Raw genomic sequence first — 22,788 nt, forward strand, 5'->3', positions numbered from 1 at the left:
TATCTATCTATCTATCTATCTATCTATCTATCTATCTATCTATCTATCTATCTATCTTTCTCTCTCTTTCTAAACCAAGGAGATTAACTATACCTATGACAACACAAAAAATAAAACACACAAACATTACTAGTAGCACCACTACCACCACAAACAACTACAAAATAACAGGAATCAACAATCATTGGTCATGAAGAGCTTCCAATATAACTGATCTCATTTTCCCAGTTAAAACACACACACACACACACACACACACACACACACACACACACACAGACTGACAGAATGGAAAGGAATCCAAGATCCATCCACCTGCTGCATCCAAAAAACACAGCTTGGCATAAAGAATAGGCATTATCTCAGGGGTGGAAAAAGATATACCAAGCAAATGGACATAAGAAGTAAGCTGATATAGCCATTTTAATATTTAACAAAATAGACTTCAAACCAAAACTAATCAAAAGAGATGAGAAAGTGCACTACTTTCTCATCAAAAAAAAAAAAAATTCCACCAAGATAATATTTCAATTCTTAATATCTATGCCCAAAGCAAAAGGGCAACCACATTTGTTAAAGAAACACTACTACAAATTGACCCTCAAAAATTTATAGTGGGAGACTTCAATATACCACGATCACCTATGGAAAGGTCAACCAGACAAAAGTAAACAGAAATACTGGAGCCAACAGAAATTAAAAACCAAGTGGACCTAACATTTTTACAGAATATTTTACACAAAAATAAAAAGTATACCTTTTTATCAGTACCTCATGGAACTTTCTCCAAAATTGAACACGTACGTAGACATAAAGCAAGACTCAACAGATACAGGAAAATTGAAATGCCTCCCTATATCCTGTCAGACCACCATGGATTAAAGCTGAATACAAAAACAAAAAACAAACAAACAAACAAACAAAAAAACAATAGAAAAATAAAATCTTACAAACCTAATTGAAACTGAAATACTCCCTTTAAATGAAAAATGGATCAATATAGAAGTAAAGAAAGAAATTAAAATTTTTCTAGAATTCAATGAAAATGAATACACAGCATACCCAAACTTTTGTGACATGATGAGAGCTGTGCTAATAGAAAAGATTTAAGCATTAAGTGCCTGCATAAAAATATTGGAGAGATCTCATACTAGCAACTTAACAGCACACCTGAAAGCTCTAGAACAAAAGGATGTGAGCAGACATAAGAGGAATAGACAGTAAGAAATTATCAAACTTAAACACCAACAAACGAAGTAATTCAACTAATAATAACATACAGAGCTAAACAGAGAATTCTCAACAGAGGAATAACGAATGGCTAAGAAGCATTTGAAGAAATGCTCTGTCGAAAGTTTGGCTGTGAGTCTGTATCTGCTTCAATCCCTTGCTGGTTGGAGTCTTTTAAGAGGGTAGATGGATATAACCTAGAACCTTTGCTCGGATGTAGCCCATGGTGGGTCAATATCCAAGTGGGTTTCACTAATAAGGGGAAGAGAGACTATTTCTGACATGAACTCAATGGCTGGCTCTTTGACCTTCGCCCTCCCTCCAGAGGGAGGAGCATCCTTGCTAGGCCACAGAGGACATTGCAGCCAGTCCTGAAGATACCTGATAAGGTAGGGTCAGATGAAAGGGGAGGAGGATATCCCCTATCATTAGACTTGGAAAGGGGCAGGGAGGAGATGAGGGAGAGAGGATGGCATTGGGAGGGAATGAAAGGGGGTTACAGCTGGGATACAAAATAAATAACCTGTAATTAATATTAAAAAAATTATATGAAAACAAACAAAAAAGAGGACAGATGTGGTAAACTCCAGTCCTGTTTCCTTTTTTATACAGTTTTCTGTCTCTATCCTGTTTTCCCTTCAAAATGGGAATTAAACATATTCCTTAGGGTCCTTCTTCTCATTTAGCTTCTTTAGGTCTGTAGAATTTAGTATGTCTATCCTTTATAATATGGCTAATATCCACTTAAAACTGAGTATATACTAAGCATGTCTCTACTTCTGGAATACCTCACTCAGGATGATCTTCTTCTTCTTTTTTTTTTTTTAGTTCCAGCCAACCAAACATTAGAAATGCCAAACAAACAAACAAACAAACAAACAAAAAAACAGGCACACGGGAAATGAAGAGGCTGATGCATCAGCCAAAGACCATACATAGAGAGGATCTAGACCCCTTGCTCAGATATAACCCATAGACAGCTCAGTCTCCATGTGGGTTCCCTAGTAAGAGGACAAGAGACAGTCTCTGACATGAGCTGGTTTGCCTGCTCCTTCATCACTTCCCACTGCTGGGGGCAACCCAACAATCCCACAGAGGAAGAGAATCATGGCAGTCCTGATGGGACCTGATATGCTAGGGTCAGACAGTAGAGGAGGACCTCTCCTATCAGTAGACTAGGGGTATGGGATAGGGGAAGAAGAGGAAGTGTGGGTGAGACAAGGGGGGAGACGAGAGAGGGTGCTATAAGTGGGATACAAAATGAATAAACTGTTAATAATAAATAATGGTAACAACAATAATAAAAAATGCTCAAAGACCTTCCTCATTAGGGAAATGCAAATAAAAACAACTCTCAGATTCCATGTTATGGCTAAGATCAAAATGTCAAATGAATTCTCAGCTCTGTACCCCATTTTTTAATTGGATTACTTGGTTTGTTAGTGTTTAACTTCTTAAGATCTTTATATATTCTAGATATTAGCCCTTTGTCAGATTTTGGGTTGGTAAAGGCTGTCATTTTGTTCTGACAACAATTGTCCTTTGCTTTACAGAAGATTTTCGGTTTCATGAGGTCCCATTTATTAATTGTTGATCTTAGAGCCAGTGCTGTTGGTGTTCTGTTCAGGAAGTTGTCCCCTGTGCCAATGAGTTCAAGGCTCTTCCCCATTTTTTTTTTTCTAACAGGTTTATTGTGTCTGGTTTTATGTTGAGGCCTTTGATCCACTTAGAGTTTACTTTTGTGCAGGGTGATAAGTATGGATTTATTTGCATTTTTCTACATGTAGACATCCAGCTAGTCCAATACCATTTATTGAAGATGCTTTCTTTTTTCCATTGTATAATTGTGGCTTCTTTGTAAAAAATCAAGTATCTGTAAGTGTATGGGTCTATTTCTGAGTTTTCTACTCGATTCTATTAATCCACCATTCTGTTTCTATGCCATCACCATGCAGTTTTTAGTACTATTGCTCTGTAATATAGCTTGAAATCAGGGATGGAAATACCTCCAGACTATTGTACAGGACTATTATAACAATTCTCGATTTTTTTGTTTTTCCGTATGAAATTGAGAATTGTTCTTTCAAGTTCTGTAAAGAATTGAGTTTGTATTTTGATGGGCTAACAGATAATTCTCAATAGAAGAATACTGAATGGCAGAGAAACACTTAAAGAAGTGACCAACATCCTTAGTCCTCAGAGAAATTCAAATCAAAATGACCCTCAGATTTCACCTTACACCCATTAGAATGGCTAAGATCAAAAACTCACATGACAACACATGCTGGAGAGGATTTGGAGAAATCAGAACCCTCCTCCACTGCTGGTGGTAATGTAAACTTGCACAACCACTTTGGAAATCAATCCGGTACTTTCTCAAACAATTAGGAATATTGTTTCCTCAAGATCCAGCTATACAACTCTTAGGCATATATCCAAAACATCTTCTGCCATACAAGGACATTTGTTCAACCATGTTCATAGCAGCTTGATTTGTAATAACCAGAATCTGAAAAAAACAAATAGTTGTCCCTTAACCAAAGAATGCATAAAGAAATGTGGTACATTTACACAATTTACACTGCTTAGCTATTAAAAACTAGTAAATCATGAAACTTGCAGACAAATTGATGGAACAAGAAAGGATCATCCTAAATGAAGTAACCCAGACTCAGAAAGACACATATAGTGTCTACTCACTTATAAGTGGATTTTAGCCAAACAGTACATGGTAACCATATAATTCATATACCCAAGAAAGATAAGTACAAGAAGGACCCAAGGGAGAATTCATAGTTCCCACTGAGAAGGTTTAATAGAATAGACAGTAGAAGTGGTTGGAGAGAAGGGACAGGGTAAGAGAGGGAGCACTGAGAGAAATGAGGATAGATATCAGACCCAGTGTGGTTAAGGACAAGAAGACAAAGGGCTTGCTGACATAAGACAAACCTTGGGTAGGGACTTCTCTGTGACAAGCTGGAGACCTAAGACAAGGTAGGCTGCTGGGAGGATATAATGGTGACTCTAAGTGAGATTCCTAGTAACAGAGGACATGGAGACCAAAGAGGCCACCCTCTAACCAGACATTACTCCTAGTAGAGAAAGGGGAATGCTAATCCACCTACAAAAGCATTGACCAAAAATTTACCTTGCCTACAAGATATGCAAGGACAAAAGTAGAGCAGAGATTGAGGAAATATCCAATCAATGACTGCCCTGAAAGTATAACTGTCTTCTGAGTGGCTCCACTGAGCACCTGATAGAAACAGATACAGAGACCAGCACCAATCATTTGGTGGAGGACAGGGAGCCTTATGGAAGAGTAGGAGAAGAAATAGAAGTACCATGAGGCTACAGGAACTCTACAAGAAGAGCAACAGAGCCAACTAACCAGGGTTCAGAGTGCCCTGTGGAAACTGAAGCACCAACCAAGGACCATGCATGGACTGAACCTAGGCCCCCCTATGCAGATTTAGCCCACAGCCAGGTCAGTCTTCATATAGATTTCCTATTAAGGGGAATGGCGACTGACTCAGGTGTCTATAGGTGTGTGGGTTTATTTCTGGGTCTTCTACTTGATTCCATTAATCCACCATTCTGTTTCTATGCCAGTACCATGCAGATTTTATTATTGCTCTTGAACTCATGGGCTGACTGTTTGATCACCTCCACCTGAGGGGGAGCAGCCTTACCAGTCCACAGATGAAGACAGTGAAGCCAATCCAGATGAGACCTGATAGGCTAGGGTCAGATGGAAGGGGAGGAGAACCTACCCTATCATTAGACTGGGTGAGGGGTATAGAAGAAAAAGAGGGAGGGAGGGTGATATGGGGGATGGGGCTACAGCTGAGATACAAAGTGAATAAACTGTAATTAATATGACAAATCAAAAATGTAAAAAAAATAATAAAAAAAGAAACAAGTGATAACACATTCTGGAGAGGATGTGGAGAAAGGATAACACTCCTCCATTGCTGTTGGGGGTGCAAACTTGTAAAGCCACTTTGGAAATCAATCTGGTATTATTCTAGGAAAGCACCAGATTGAAACAGAATAGAAAACTGGCAATAGCCATACCTCAAGACCCAGTTATACCACTCCTGGATATACACCCCAAAGATGTTCCACCTTACAACTAGGACATTGCTCAACCATGTTCATAACAAATTTATTTCTAATAACCATAAACTGGAAACAACCTAGATGTCCCTCTGTCAAAGAATGTATAAAGAAACTGTGGTTCATTTATACAATAGAATACTACTCAGCCATTAAAAACAAGGAAATTATGAAATTTGCAGGCAAATAGATGAAACTAGTAAAGGTCATCTAGAGTGATGTTACACAGACCCAGAATGACACACATGCTATAAACTCACTATAGGCAGATTTTAGTCATATACTGCAATATAGATATACAACCATGCACAGATCCCAAGAAGATAAGTAACAAGGAGGACCCAAAGGAGGACATGTAAATCTCACCAAGAAAGGAAAATATAGTAGACAGAGGTAGAACTTGAAGAGTGGGAACAAGTTGGAAGAGGTAGTTTAGAGAGAAATAAGGGTAGAGTTCAGACCTGGTGAGATTAGGGGAGGGAGAGGAGACCTGAGAGGAAATAGAAAGGGTTTGTTGGGACATTTCTCTGACAAGTTGCAGACATAAATCAGAACAGACCTCTCAGAAGACATGAGATGTCTCTAGATAATACTCCTAGTAGCAGGGTTCACGAAGGCTCAAGAGGAAAGCCTTTATCTAGAGAAGACTCCTTGTGAGTGGAGGACATTACCAACCCACTCTCGGAAACCTCAATCCAAAACTTACCCCACCTACAAGACATCTAAGGACAAAGACAGAACAGAGAGAGCATAGATTGAAGAATGCCGACGGGCCCAGCACTAAGACCCATCCCATGGAAGAAAGCCAACCCATATCACCACTAACAATATGCCAGTATGCTCGCTGACAAGAGCTGACCAGAGTTGACCGTTTAAAGGCTCTATCCAGCAAATGGCTCAAAACATATACTGAGACTCACAGCCAAACACTGGGCAAATCAAAGGGAGTATACCCAAAAAGATTAGGGAAGGATAAATGAACCTAGCGGTGAAAAAAAAAAAAAAAAAACTGCACAAAAGACCATCAAAGCCAAATAAGCAGGGCAGGGGGTTGGGGGCTATGGAGTCCAAAGCACCAACCAAGGACAATGCATGGTCTAGACTTAGGTTCTCTGGTATAAGATGGGCATCTTAGGCTTTATATGAGCTCACTAGTTAGGGTAGTAGGGATACCTGCTTTTTGATCACTTCCTCCTAATGGGACTGTGCTACCAGGTTACAGAGGAAGATATCCTCATGTGAATAGATGAGATGGGATGTCCAGGTAGGGGTGGGGCTCTTCTATTCTTTGTAATAGGGGAGTGGGGATGATGGAGTGAGGTTAAGACTTGGAGGAGAAGATGAAGGGGCCTATGACCAAGATGTAAATTGAATTAATAAAATAAGAAATGAAAAAAAATAATTTAATCACATCATCCCTCCCTTCCTTTTATTCCTTGGGCGCCTCCAGCTACCCTTATTCAAATCCCTCTCATAGACCCCTGGATTTTAGTTGATAGTATCATTTTTGATTATTATTGTTTTGATTATTATTGATTATTGTTATATATGAATATGCACCATATGTACATGTGTGTATACACACACATACATGTACATGTGCATGTTGTTTGTATGTATATGATTTCAGGGCTGATCAGTCTTTTGGACAACCAATAAGAAGTTGTATTCATGGGAGAGGCTAATTCTCCTTTTCCCAAAAATTATTAGACATTCATTTTATTGATTATTTCCTTTATGGCTATGAACAAGCTTAGCATTCAGGAACAGGCAATTTGTCACAGTTTAGCATGCTATCTAACATATTTTGAGTAAAAGCAAAATCCAAATTTATATTAAAGGTTTTTGAAGGTACATAAAGGAGTTTGAATAGTTTTCTTTTAAGCAATTATATTGAGGTGAATGCTGGTCCTCAAATAGTTATGTCCAGAACATGGTTACTTAGCAACATATCATTGTATGTGTAATCAAACCGATCATAATGGCTTGAAGAAGCATCATGATCTATTTAAGAGATCAATGAATCTAAAAACTGGGGTGTTTATAAAGAACAAGTATATGTCTTAAAGACAGATGAGAAGAAGGCCATGTGAGGATAGAGGCTAAAATTAGGCCAATAAAAAGACAAGGTATTGTAGGCTTGGAGCCATTAGGAAAGTGTAGGCAGGCGTTTCCTTGAAAGCTTCTAGACAGAGGATGGCCCTGTAGGCAGCTTGATTTCAGTGAAATCTAGAGCAAAGAGAATTTCTGTTGTATCTAACCTCTGAGTTAAGGGCAATTTGTTGAATAATTTCAGGGAATTATTGCATTTGTGGTTTAGACTCTTGCTCACTTTATAACTGCAGTTTTCAAGCAGGGAAATCTAATGAGCCTTTTGAAAAATATGTAAGGGATAAATTTAGACAAGAAAAGGCTATCAGAGCATTTATTTCAGGAATCTAACAAAATAATAATAAAAATATTGATTAAGAATAATGTTTGGAGTTAGACAGAAGACAAAATATGAGTTGTTATTGGTGAGTTAAAGGACTGGAAAGGTGAAAAAGAGGGTTAAAATATTTCTAAATCTGTTTAGATCTAAATAAGCTTTCAATAAAGTAGGTGAAATAATTTTTCAGGGAATGATTCAGAGGAAATTCATGTTTTATATCTGAATTTCTCTGCACATCCATGTACAGAAAGCCTTGCAAAAAATGATGGTAAAGTAATTGCACTCAAGAGAGATCTGGCTGGAGGTCTATGGACACCTTTTCAATATTACCCAGGACAGCAGATTCTTTCACACAAGGCCAGCTGACCTCATTATAACAAATGCATCTGATTGGCCTGCTCTTTGATCACCTCCCCCTGAGCGGGGAGCAGCCTTACCAGGCCACAGTAGAGGACAATGCAGCCACTTTTGATGAGAACTGATAGACTAAGATCAGACAGGAGAGGAGAACCCCACCTATCAGTGGACTTGGGGAGTGGCATGCATGAAGAAAGGGGAGGGAGGGTGGGATCGGGAGGGGAGGAGGGTGGGGCTTATGGGGGATACAAAATGAATAAAGTGTAATTAATAAAAAATTTTTAAAAAAGAAAAAAAAAGTAGAAAGAAAAAATCCCCATTTAAAACACACATATTTTTGTATTGTCTTCTTACTTTCTACATGCTTTACTTCAATATAGATCATTTCTTCATGCTCTGATGCAACACTTGATTTCTTCTCCCTGAAAAACAATATATATATATAATTCTACCAGGGGTTTAATTAAGAACACAAAAAGTCTTCAGGAAAAAAGGATAGAGGAGATTATTGCAGTACATTGAGACAGAATCAAAATAGGAATAGTATCTGTGAAATGTGGGACTGCAGAAAAGGGTCAGTGGTTAAGAGAATTGACTGCACTACCAAAGGATCTGAGTTAAATTTCTAGAACCACGACAATTTCTATTTCAGGATATCCAATTCCACTTGTTTGTATCTACAAGCATCAGGCATGCAGGTTGTAGAAAGACTATATATGTACAAAATATCCATCTGAGTAAACAATTAAAAATTATTATTTTTTAAAAAATTATTTTTATTTTTATTTTTTAAAATTTATTTTATAATCTTTTATTTGTTAAAATTTATTCATTGTGTAGCCCAGCTGTAGCCCCACCCTTGTCCGCATCCAATCCTATCTTTCTTTCCGCCCTCAATTCCTCCCAAGCCCCTTCCCCAGTCCATTGATGTTGGAGGACCTTCTCCCCTTCCATTAGACCCTAGCATATCAGGACTCATCAGGACTGTCTTTCAAAGTCTTCCTCTGTGGACTGCTAAGGCTGCACCCCCAAGAGGGGGAGGTGTAAAAGAGCCAGTCACTGAGTTCAGGTCAGAGACAGATCCTGTTCCTCTTACTAGGAAGCCCATTTGGAGACTGAGCTGCCTCTGGCTACCTCTGTGCAGGGGGTCCAGGTTACCTCCAGGAACAGTCCTTGGTTGAAGTATCAGTCTCAGAAAAGATCCGAAGGCACAGAATTTTTGAAACTGTTGTTTTCCTTATAGAGCTCCAGATACTACCAGGTCTTTTTATCTCCCCCTTTTTCATAAGATTCCCTGGAAACTGTCCAAAGTTTGGCTATGATTCTCAGAATCTGCTTTAATAACATGCTAGGTACAGTCTTTCAGAGGGCCTCTGTGGTAGGCTCCTGCCTTGTTCCTTATATTCACATTCTTCTGATATCTATCCTGTTTGTCTTTCTGAATGAAGATTGAGCATCTGACCCAGGATCCTCCTTCTAGCTTAACTTCATTAGGTGTATAGATTTTAGTATGATTATCCTATATTATATGTGAAATATCCACTTATAAGTGTATATATACCGTGTGTCTTTCTACATCTAGAATACCTCACTGAGGATGATCTTTTCTAGTTTCCACCATTTGCTTGCAAATTGCATGATTGCCTTGTTTCTAATTGTTGAATAGTATTCCATTGTGTAAATGTACTACAATTTCTCTATCCATTCCTCAACTGAGGGGCATCTGGGTTGTTTCCAGATTCTGGCTATTACAAATAAACTGCTAGAAAAATGGTTGAGCAAATGCCCTTGAATTCTTGAGCATATTTTGAATATATGCCTAAGAGTGGTATAGCTGGATCTCGAGGTAGCACTATTCCTAATTGTCTAAATATAGCCAAAATGATTTCCCAAGTGGTTGTATAAGTTAATATTCCCACCAGCAATGGAGTGGGATTCCTCTTACCCCACATACTCTCCAGCATGTGTTGTCACTTCAGATTTTGATATTAGCCATTCTGATGGGTGTAAGGTGAAACCTCAGGGTCATTTTGATTTGCATTTCTTTGATGACTAAGGACGTTGAGCATTTCTTTAAGTGTTTTTAGGCCATTCGATATTCCTCTATTGAGAATTCTTTGTTTAGCTCTGTACTGCATTTTTTAATTGGGTTACTTCATTTGTTGCTGTTTAACTTCTTAAGTTCTTTATATATCCTGGATATTAGTCCTCTGTCAGATATAGGATTGGTGAAGATCCTTTCTAAATCTGTAGGCTCTCATTTTGTTCAGATGGCAGTGTCCTTTGCTTTACAGAAGCTTTTAAGTTTCATATGGTCCCATTTATTGATTGGTGCTCTTATAGCCTGTGCTGTTCTTTTCAGGAAGTTGTGTCCTGTGCCAATGAATTCAAGGCTCTTCCCCATTTTTTTCTTCTAACAGGTTTAGTATGTCCATTTTATAGTTTTTATATTGAGGTCTTTGATCCACTTGGAGTTTAGTTTTGTGCAAGGCGATAAGTATGGATATATTTGCATTTTTCTATATGTAGGTATCCAGTTAGCCCAGCACCACTTGTTAAAGATGATATCTTTTTTTCCATTGTATGGTTTTGCATCTTTGTCAAAATTTTGGTGTCTATAAGTGTGTGGGGTTATTTTGTGGGTCTTCTATTAAATTCCAAAGATTCACCAGCCAGTTTCTATGCCAGTGGTATTCAGTTTTATTACTGTCGCTCTATAATACAGCTTGAGATCAGGTGTGGAGACACCTCCAAAAGACATTTTATTGTAGAGGATTGTTTTTAGTGATTCTGGGTTTTTTGTTATTCCATATGAACTTGAGAATGGCTCTTTCAATGTCTGTAAAGAATTTTATTGATAATTTGATGGGAATTGCATTGAATCTATATATTACTTTTGGTAAGGTGGCTATTTGTACTATGTTAATCTTGCTAAGCCATGAGCATGGGAGAGCTTTCCATTTTCTGATATCTTCTTCTATTTCTTTCATAGTGGGTTTCTTCATACAAGTCTTTGACTTGCTTAATTAGAGTCACACCAAGGTACTTTATGTCCTTTGTGGCAATTATGAAGGATGTTGTTTCCCTAATTTCTTTCTCAGCCCTTTTGCATTCTATATACAGGAGGGCTCCTAATTTTTTGAGATAATTTTGTATCCAACAACTTTGCTGAAGGTGTTTATCAGTTGTAGGAGTTCCCTGGTATAATTTTTGGGGTCACTCTTGTATACTGTCACATCATCTGCCAATAGTCATACTTTGACTTCTTCCTTTCCAATTTGGATCCCCTTGATCTCCTTTAGTTGTCTTATTGCTCTAGCAATGACTTCAAGATCTATGTTGAAGAAGTGTGGACAGAGTGTGCAGCCTTGCCTTGTCCCTGATTTCAGTGGGATTGCTTTGAGTTTCTCTCCATTTATTGTGATGTTGGCTATAGGCTTGCTGTATATTGCCTTTACTATGTTTAGGTAAGTGTGTTATATCCCTGATCTCTACAGGAATTTATGTTGGATTTTATCAAATGCTTTTTCAGCATCTAAGGAGATTATCATGTTTTTTTTTTAAACTTTGTTTATATGGTGGATTACATCAATGGATTTCCATACGTTGAACTACCCCTGCATACCTGGGATGAAGCCTATGTGATCATAGTGGATGATATCTTTGATGTGTTCTTGTATTTTGTTTAAAAGTATATTGTTGAGTATTTTTGCACCAATGTTCACAAGGGAGATTCGCCTGAAACTGTCTTTCTTTCTTGGGTCTTTGTGAGGTTTAGGTACCAAGGTGACTGTGGCTTATTGAATGAGTTTGGCAATGTTACTTCTCTTTCTAATTTGTGGACTAGTTTGAAGAATGTTCTTGATAGCTCTTCTTTGAAGGTCTGGTAGAATTCTGCCCTGAAACCATCTGACCCTGGGCTTTTATTGTTTGTTTGTTGGATGGGAGACTTTTGATGACTTCTTCTATTTCTTTAGGATTTTTAAGACTATTTAATTTATTTATGTGTTTTGAATGTTTTGCATGTCGAATCAATCAAGAAAATTAACCATTTCATTTAGATTTTCAAATTTTGAAGCGTATATGCTTTTGAAGTAAGACCTAATGATTGTTTAGATTTCCTCAGTATGTGTTGTTATGTCTCCTTTTTCATTTCTGATTTTGTTGATTTGGATAGTGTCTTTCTGGCTTTTAGTTAGTTTGGCTAAGGGTTTGTCTATCTTATTGATTTTCTCAAAGAACCAGCTCTTGGTTTCATTGATTCTTTGAATTGTTTTATTTGTTCCTAATTTGTTGTTTTCAGCCCTGAGTTTGATTATTTCAAGCCACTTACTCCTCCTGGGTGTATCTGTTTCTTTATTTTTTTCTTTTATTTATTTTTTTCTATTGTTTTCAGAAGAGCCATTAAGTTGCTTGAAGGAGATGTTTGGAATTTCTTCTTGAAGGCGCTTGGTGCTATTCACTTTCCTCTTAGCAATGCTTTCCTTGTATCCTGTAAGTTTGAATGTGTTGTGCATTCATTTTCATTGAATTCTATGAAGTCTTTAATTTCTTTCTTTATTTCTTCCCTTACCCAGCTGTCATTGGCTAGGGAGTTTTTCATTTTTCATGTGTGTGTAGGTTTTTTGCTATTTCTGTTGTTGAGGTACACCTTTAGTCCATGGTGTTGAGATAGAATCCAAGGGATGATTACCATCTTCTTGTATCCATTGAGGCTTGCATTGTGAGCAACTATATGGTCTATTTTGGAAATGGTTCCATGAGGTGCTGAGAAGGTAAACTATTTTGTGTTTAGGTGAAAGGTTCCATACATGGATTCATGACTTCTGTGAGAGCCATTGTTTCTTTGCTTAATTTCTGTTTTGTTGACCTGTCTTTTGTTGAGAATGGGCTATTGATTTCTCCCACTATTAATGTGTGGAGAACTATGTGTGGTTTAAGTTTTATTAATGTTTCTTTTACAAATATGAATGTCCTTGTATTTGGGGCATAGATGTTCATGATTGTGATGTCTTTTTTTTGGTGGAATTTTCTTTGATGAGTATGAAGTGTCCTTCCCTATCACCTTTGATTAATTTTGGTTGAAAGTCTATTTTATTAGATATTAGAATAGCTACTCCTGCTTCTTTCTTGGTTCCATTTGCTTGGAAAACCATTTTCTAGCCCTTTATTCTTAGATAATGTTTATCATTGTGACTTAGATGTGTTTCTTGTATGCAACAGATTGTTGGGTCTTATTTACGCATCCATTCTGTTAGTTGGTCATTTTATATTGAGAACTGAGTCAATTGATGTTGAGAGAGATTAATGACAAGAGGCTCTTAAATGCTTTGATATTGATGTTGGTTTTTGTAGTATGTCTGTGTGCTTGGCTACTTTTTGTTTTGCTCTGGTGAGGTTATTTATTTTCTGTGTTTTCCCGAAAGTAGTTTTCTTGGGTTGTATTTTTCCTTCTAGTATCTTCTGTAATGCAGTATTTGCGGGTAGGTATTGTTTAAATTTGTTTATGTCATTGAATATCTTATTTTCTCCATCTATGATGACTGACAGTTTTGCTTGGTATAACAGCCTGGGCTAACATCAGTGTTCTTTTAGGGTGGGCATGATATCTCTCCAAGCCCTTCTGGCTTTCATAGTCTCTGCTGAGAAGTCAGGTATGATTCTGATGGGTTTGCTATGATATGTTACTTGGTCTTTTTCTCTTGCATCTTTTAGTATTTTTTTCTTTGTTCTGTATACTTACTGTTTTGATTATTATATGACAGGAGGATTTTCCTTTCTGCTCTAATTTATTAGGTGTTCTGGAGGCCTCTTGTATTCTTGTAGGCCTCTCCTTTAAGTTGGGGAAATTTTCTTCTATGATTTTGTTGAAAATATTTTCTGGCCTTTGGAGACAGGATTCTTCTTTTCCCTCTATACCTATTATTCTTATGTTTGGTCTTTTCTTGTCTTGGATTTCTTGCATGGTTTGTATCAGGCATTGTTTAGATTTATCATTTCCTTTGAAGGATAGATATATTTCTTCCATTGTATCTTCCACACCTGAGATTCTTTCTTCCATCTCTTGTAGTCTGTTGGGTATGCTTACCCCTGTAGTTCCTGTTTTCTTCCCTAAGTTCTCCCTCTCCATGATTTCCTCTGTTTGTGTTTTCTTTAGTTTTTCCAATTCTGTCTTCAGATCTTTAGCCATTTTGTTGTTTTCCTTCACCTGTCTGACTGTATTTTCCTGTTTTTCCCTCAGTTCCTTCAGCTGTTTGTTTGAATATTCCTCCGTTTCTTTTATTTTTTTTTTCAGTGATTTAATCATTTCCTTTCTGCAGGCCACAAACTGGCTGCATCTTCCTGTATTTCTTTATGGATGGCCATAACCTGTTTGACTTTAACTTCTTCTATTTCCTTAAGCACTTTGTTTCCTCCATTATCTTCTTCATAAGCATAGATATAAGGTATTATTGAATTTCACTTATGTTCGGGTGTCCACAGCAATTTGCCCCTGGATAACTGGGTTCTGGAGTTGCCATATTGCTTTGGCTTTGGTTGGTTGTACTTTAATGCTGTCCTCTACCCATCTTGCTGTCTTGAGTAATTACTGGTAGTTTCTGGTGCCTGCTGCAATCATGGGGTAGGGAGGGTCACTTTTCCTTGATTCTGAAGGAGTCATCCTCTGCTTTTCAGTTAAGGTCAACCGAATGGTGGTGCTTTTCAGGAATTGTCAAAGCTCACCTCAGGATTATGGACCTTGGTCATTGGTAGTCAGGGAATCTGTCCTCTCACCAGTAGAAGTCTGGAAGACAGCTGCCATGCCACTGGGTTTCTTGCTCTGAATTTAGTGAACTGCTGCTGCTCTTACACTGTGTTTGCTGGGTGCAGCCCTCTTGAAGAAACAGGGAGTCCAGCGGTTTGTTCAGTTTAGCTAAGGATAAGTGGTTGCACCTTAGGGCAATATCTGGGCATTGATTCAGTGGCTCTTGGGCTTCTGTAGGTATGAGGTTGGAGATCTGTGCCCCAGTAACAAAGAAGTAATCAGTAGCAGGTGAGCACAACACTCATGCGTGCTGCAGGAGGCTAGAGCCTGGAGCTTTCGGGAACCCAGAGACTTTTTGTCCTGAAGTTGGACCTGATGTTTCCCCCACTGTAGGGTTTCTTCCTGAGAGGGAGAGCCAGCCAGGTGTTCAGGGGTCTACAGTTTTTTCTGGGATGGTGAGTAGATCATGCAGGCTCAGGTGAGTGTCTCTGTGCTAGCAACTGGGCATTTGCAAGAACCTAGAAAGTTTACCCTACAACTTTTTTTTTTTTTTCACCTGCTTTCCCTGAGGTCGGAACCTCATGTTTCCCTTACCATGGGGTTTTCTCCCAACAAGGCCACCCAGTCTCTGGTACCCTACAGCCCATAGTTCAGTCTGGGACAGTGTGTCAGGCATGCAGACTGGTCTATGGGCTGGCAGATGAGCATCTGCAGGAGCTTTTACAGGGATTGTCTGGGTGACCTGAGGTCGGTCCCAATTGCTTCCTTCACTGTGGGGTTTTCTCTCTATTGGAAATCTCAATCTCTGGTATTGTGGTGGCCACAGTTCAGTCTGAGATGGTGATCAGTTGACACAGCCTTGTGGCTTTGGGAAGCTCCTGGGTGGGACATGGAAACTCTTCTGGGGTTTAGCTGGGTGACCTGAATGCGATTGCTTCCTACACTGTGGGGTTTCCTCTCACCTGGGAAACATGATTGCTGGTGTTTTAGGGAGCACTGATGTGTCTTTTGGGCACTGATGTAGTCACTGCTGTCCTGCTTGTCAGACACAGTGTCGTCCTGGTGCCACCATCTTGGATCCTAAATTATTATCTTTTAAATCAAGTTAAATCCATTTATTTGTTTCCTTTTTTATAGTTTTATCTATCTATCTATCTATCTATCTATTTATTACAATTATTCACTTAATATAGAAATTACTTCTAAAAAAATCTGTGGGGCTGGAGAGACTTCTTAGAGTTTAAGATCACTGGTTTCTGTAGGGTTTTCCCATCTTTGTCAAAGATCAGGTGTCAATAAGTGTGTGGGTTTATTTCAGGGTCTTCTATTTGATTCCATTGATCCACCAGTTGATTTCTATGCCAGTACCATGCAGTTTTTAGTATTATTGCTATATAGTACAGCTTGAGATCAGGGATGGAGATACCTCCAGAAGTTCTCTTATTGTAGAGGATTGTTTGACTAATTCTGGATTTCTTGTTATTCCATATGAAATTGAGAATTTTTTTTTCAGGGGCTGTAAGAATTGTGTTGGTATTTTGATGAGAACTGCATTGAATCTGTAGATTGCTTTTGGTAAGATGACCATTTTTACTATGTTAATTCTGCCAAGCCGTGAGCATGGGAGATCTTTCTATCTTCTGATACCTTTTTCTAATTCTTTCTTCAGAGACTGGAAATTTTTTCCATAAAAGTCTTTGACTTTTTTGGTTAGGGTTACACCAAGGTATTTTATATTGTTTGTGGCTATTGTAAAGGGTGTTATTTCCTTAATTTTGTTCTCAGCCCTTTTATCTTTGGTATACAGGTGGGCTACAGATTTTTTTTGAGTTAATTTTGTATCCAGTCACTTTGCTGAAGGTATTTATCAGCTCTAGAAGCTCTCTGGTAGAATTTTTGGTTTCACTCAGGAATATTATCATATCATTTGCAAATATTAATACATTGACTTCTTCCTTTCCAAACTGTATCCCCTATACCTGCTTTAATTGTCTTCTTGCTCTAGCTAGGACTTCAAGAACTATGTTGAAAAGATATGGAAAGAGTGGGCACCCTTGCCTTGTTCCTGATTTCAGTGGGAATGCTTTAAGTTTCTCTCCATTTATTTTGATGTTGGCTATAGGCTTGCTGTATATTGCTTTTACAATGTTCAGGTATGTGCCTTGTATCTCTGATCTCTCCAAGACTTTAAACATAAATGGATTTTGGATTTTGTCAAATGTTTTTTCTGCATCCAAGGAGATTATCTTCATCAAATGGTGCTGGTCTAACTGGATGTCTACATGTAGAAAAATGCAAGTAGATTCATACTTATCAGCACAAAACTAAAGTCCATGTGGATCAAACACCTCAATATAAAACCAGACACACTAAAGCTGTTAAAAGAAAAAGTGGGGAAGAGCCTTGAACTCATTGGCACAGGAGACAACAGCCTGAACAGAACACCAACAGCACAGGCTCTAAGAGCAACAATCAATAAATGGGACCTTATGAAAATGAAAAGCTTCTGTAAAGCAAAGGACATTGCCATCTGAACAAAATGAGAACCTACAGATTGGGAAAGAATCTTCATCCACTCTATATCTGACAGGGGGCTAATATCCAGGATATATAAAGAACTTAAGAAGTTAAACAGCAACATATCAAGTAATCCAATTAAAAAATGGGGTACAGAGAATTTTCAATAGAGGAATATCAAATGGCCAAAAAACACTTAAAGAAATGCTCAAAGTCCTTAGTCATCAGGGAAATGTAAATCAAAACGACCATGAGATTTCACCTTACATACATCAGAATGGCTAAGATCAAAAACTCAAGTGACAACACATGCTGGAGAGGATGTAGAGAAAGGGGAACTCTCCTCTATTGCTGGTGGGAATGTAAATTTGTACAACCACTTTGGAAATCAATCTGGTGCTTTCTCAGACAATTAAGTATAGTGCTTCCTTAAGGCCCAGCTATACCACTCCTAGGCATATATCCAAAATATGCTCAAGTATACAACAAGGACTTTCATTCAACCATGTTTGTAGCAGCTTTATTTGAAATATCCAAAAGCTGGAAACAACCTTGATGCTCCTCAACTGAGGAATTGATACAGAAATTGTGGTACATCTACACAATGGAATATTAATCGGCAATATAATCAAGGAAATCATGAAATTTGCAGGTAAGGTGGGAACTGGAAAAGATCATCGTGGGTGAGGTATCCCAGAAGCAGAAAGACACACAGGGTATATACTCACTTATAAGTGGATATTCGACATATAATATAGGATAACCCTACTAAAATTTGTACACCTGAAGAAACTAATCAAGAAGGAGGACTCTGGCTATGCTGCTCAATTCAGAAAGGCAAAGAGGACTGACATTAGAAGAGGGAGAAAACATGAAACAGGACAGGAGCCTACCACACAGGGCCTCTGAAAGGCTCTACTCTGGAGGGTATCAGAGCAGATATTAAGACTTATAACCAAACTTTGGGAAGAGTGCAAGGAATCTTATGAAAACAGGGGAAGATAGTAAGATCTGGAGAGAACAGGAGCTTCACAAGAACAACAGAACCAAAAAATCTGGGCACAGAGGTCTTTTCCCTTTCCGAGATAATACTCCATCAGAGGACCATTCATGGAGATAACCTAGAATCTCTGCACAGATGTAGCACATGGCAGTTTATTGTTCAAGTGGGTTACATAGTAATTGGAACAGGGATTGTCTCTGATATGAACTGATTGGTCTGCTCTTTGATCACCTCCTCCTGAAGGGGGAGCAGCCTTACCAGGCCACAGAGGAAGACAATGTAGCCACCCCTGATGAAACCTGATAGACTAGGAAGAGAAGAAAGGAGAGGAGGACCTCCCCTATCAGTGGACTGGGGGAGGGACATAGATGGAGAAGGGGGAGGGAGAGTAGGGTTGAGAGGGACAGAGGGAGAGAGCTGAGCTACAGGGTAGAATACAAATTGAATAAACTATAATTCATAAAATAAAATAAAAACAAAAACAAACAAACAAACAACAACAACATTAAGATCATTAGCTGCTCTTCCAAAGGTCCCTAATTCAATTCCCAGCACCCACATGGTGGCTCATAACCATCTTTAATGGGATCTGGTGCCTTTTTCAGGTGTGCAGCCATACATGCAGGCAGAACACTTTAAACATAATAAATAAATAAATAAATAAATAAATAAATAAATAAAAATAATCAGCCTCTTTAAAAACAGAATCTGTGAATTAAAGAACACAACCAATGTTTTCTAAAAGGTGGAAATCTGATGAGATTCTATGGCATACTAAAAACAAAATGAGACTGGTGTGCTGTCCACAGATTCCTCTGTATGTCTCTTTCACATTCCAAGGCCTCATGCAGAAAGATGTGTTTGTGATCAATTAAAAATACTTGATATCAAAAGTCACTATACTTCTGAATTTTTCATATGGTTGAGTGTTTCCATAGCCATTTGTAATTGTCCTGTGATACACAGGATGAGGGAGGAGTTACTTTTTTACATATTTAAGATTGAAATAGCTGGGGTACAAGGACAACACACTGATTATCTCAGAGTATTAGTTTATTTGTTGTCTTTTATTTGTTTAATAATACAAGTTATAAATTATGGGTACTGTGAGGAGTGTGACATGTTTTTTGGCATAGCTTTCCTTTTTCTGTTTTCATGAGCTTTTCCTAGAGTCAAAACCGTACTATAGTTAATGCTACCACATGTTTCTCTGTAACTCCAACACAATTCATTTGCAACAAATGTGAACTTGCTCAAAATTGTATAAACATAAAAGAGATCAGTCTTGAACAGAGCTCCAAAAGGTGTATTTATGCATTTATTGACGAAATTTATTTGGGGGTGATGGTAGGACTACATTGAAAATGACGTTTCCCACTGAGCACTTTTGAGCTTACTGTGTTGAGAAAGATTCCATTTCTCCATAGTATTCTACCTGAACTCTGTGGCAATGACACCACAATAATGCCCATCAGTGTGATGTATAATATAAAAGTTATTGCACATAATAGAAAGCATCCATTGGATATAATGGATTTTGTTGCCTGCAAGCTGATACCAAGCAAAAATGAATGTGCTTTAATGTATTTTTTCTTAAAAGACCAATGTAGCCTCACCCTTTATTTATTTATTTATTTTTATTTTTTTTAAGGTTTAGCGAGCAGCTCCCTTTTAGTAGCTGTCTTCGATATCCACTCCAGGACCCCTAATAGCTCTAATTTTAAATTGCAGACTTTTCCTTCTTTGGTGTTCTTTTCCTTTGCTTTATTCATAGACAGCAAAACAGGGGAAGTTATTTATAGTTCATTAAACACTTTAAGTTGTTCAAGTTTTATCCTTTTTCTGTATTTCTAAGTTATTTCTCACTGTTGTTACATCAAGCCATGCAACACAATTCAATAGGATTCAACAAGTATGCACACTTTTGTGAATAACATAAAGTTATTCACATGAGTCACAGAGTTTGTCTATGTACTAAGTTTCATAGAGCATTTGGCATAGAATGTTAAACTTGTATTTTTTAAAATGTCCCATGTTTCCTTCTAAAATGGTTATTTTGCCTCTTAAATACAAACACAAGCCAAAAGGAGGATTAGCTCAGATAAAGATAGGAAGTGCAGTTTTCAGATAGTATGACAGTAGAAGGAAATTCAGTAATTGCTCCAACAAATGACATATTACATGGTACAACCATGTAAAGAATTATTGGCATCCAGTCTACCAAAAACTGTGCAGGGGACAATAATGAGAATAGAAGGGGGCATGACTTTGTTTCTTTGGCCTGGCCAAAGAAATGTTGTTTCTTGAAGTTCTCTTGGAGCAGAATCTATGACAGCCATTATACTCTTCTAGTACTGTAAACTAGGGTAATTTTCATTTGTTTCTAAAACTATCATAAACATCTTTTGAAACTGGATAAAGGTTCTGTTGGTATAATGTTCTTTTGGAATGTATACAATTTATCCCTTTTCGTTCAAATGCTGATTTCTCTACCCCACTATCCGGTTTCAATCCCACTCTCTGGTTTCAATCCAGATATTGCATTGTGATGCTTATTCTAAGGATCATCTGTCTCAAGTTTGTGTAAACATGACACCATTTGTTCTCTATATTGTTAATTAAACAACCAGCCCCCATATTGTGCAATGGAGAGGATAGGGTGAGACATCCTGATGCAGAAGGGAGAGAGAGGAAGCAAGAGGGAGGAGGAGAAAATCTACAGGACAGGTCTTGGAACCATGTGGAGAGATGGACAGGACCTAAGATATGACTAAAAGTAAGTATAATAGAAGAAATATGAATAGTAGGAAACTATATGGGCTTGGAGGTTTAGGATGGAATAACTATTGCCCAGCATTGTGCTCTAGGTTAATTTAATAAATCCCAGTCTCTGTGTGGTGAATTGGGTATACAGCTGGTTTAGGACTAACTGCTAGTTAATTGAAAGTTATATCAATTGTAAATATTAATACTCACAACAAATGGTGCCCAACTAATCTAAATAGCCTCACCCTTTAAATCATACTTTAACATAATTTGGTGGGGGGATAAGCTCCCAGTGATACAATGCAAACTTAAAACCTAATAACTCCCAGGTCAATTACTATCTTAGACTCTTGAACAGGCCCAGGAGCAAAAGACAGCCTACCTTGGCCAGACCTAAGACTTAACATAACAAAACTGGCTACCATTACAATCTCACAGGAGGAGTACAGGAGCATGGCTTCCTTATACTATGGCTGGCTCAGCTCAGCACAGGTCAGCAGCCATAGATAGAAAGAAAGGAACTGGAAGCAGACAGACCTCTAAACAGAGCTTGGCCCAAAATTGCATCTAAAAAAAAAAAAAAAAAAAAAAAAAAAAACCTGCCATGGTAGAATGAGTTTTAATCCCTTTGTCTTTTTCTTTTTTCTTTTTTTTTTGGTTGTCAGTGTCATGGATCTGGCTGCAATGTGTTTAATAGTGATGGCTCTTATCCATGCCTTCTCCAAAAAAGTTCAAGGAGAAAATGGGTAAAAAGGCAATGAATGGAATATTAAGTTACAGACAATAGAAACGACACTCTTCCTAATAAAAATTAGATTAATAGAAGCTAAAATTCAAAGCTCTCTGGCTACAAGATACTTGTCAGCTCTTTCTGGTAAGGGTCTACCAATTCCAAAATATAAACAACTCGACTTTGCTTGTTATAGTGTAAATTGGCACAACTGACCCAAAACTTAAATTTTTCTTGTCTTTTTGTTTGATTTTCATTTAAAGGCTTTGAATTATGATGATATTAGTTTGAGAAAAATATTTGAACAAGTTGGTGAAGGGACATGCCTTTAATCCCAACACAAAGTTAAAAAAAAAAAGGCAGTTCTGGATCAAGCTAATTTACATAATGAAAGCCAGGAGGGCAACTCCTGCTATTTAGCCACTTGCAGAGATAGTCTAAGATTCAAAATGACAAAATTTTCCTTAAGATTACCATGAAAATTCTTTTTTCTTAATAATAAATGTTAGGAGGAAACAACCTAGGAACCTGCCACAGAGGGCCTCCGAAAGCCTCTGCCCTGCAGACTATCAAAGCAGACGCTGAGACTTATGGCCAACTGTTGGACAGAATGCATGGAAGCTTATGTAAGAAGTGGGAAATAGTAAGAGCTGGAGAGGACGGTAACCAAAAAAAGAAAGCAACAGAACCAGAAAATTTGAATACAGGAAACTTCCCAGAAACTCATACTCCAACCAAGGACTATTCATGGAGATAACATAGAACCCCTGCACAGATGTAGCACAGGAGAGTTCAGTGTTCAAGTGGATTACATTGTAATGGGAAGAGGGACTGCCTCTGACTTAATCTGATTGGCTTGTTCTTTGATCAACTCCCCCTGAGGGGGGAGC

This window comes from Psammomys obesus, unplaced genomic scaffold (genome assembly GCF_907164565.1).
Source record: "Psammomys obesus unplaced genomic scaffold, mPsaObe1.curated_primary_1811, whole genome shotgun sequence".
NCBI lineage: Eukaryota > Metazoa > Chordata > Mammalia > Rodentia > Muridae > Psammomys > Psammomys obesus.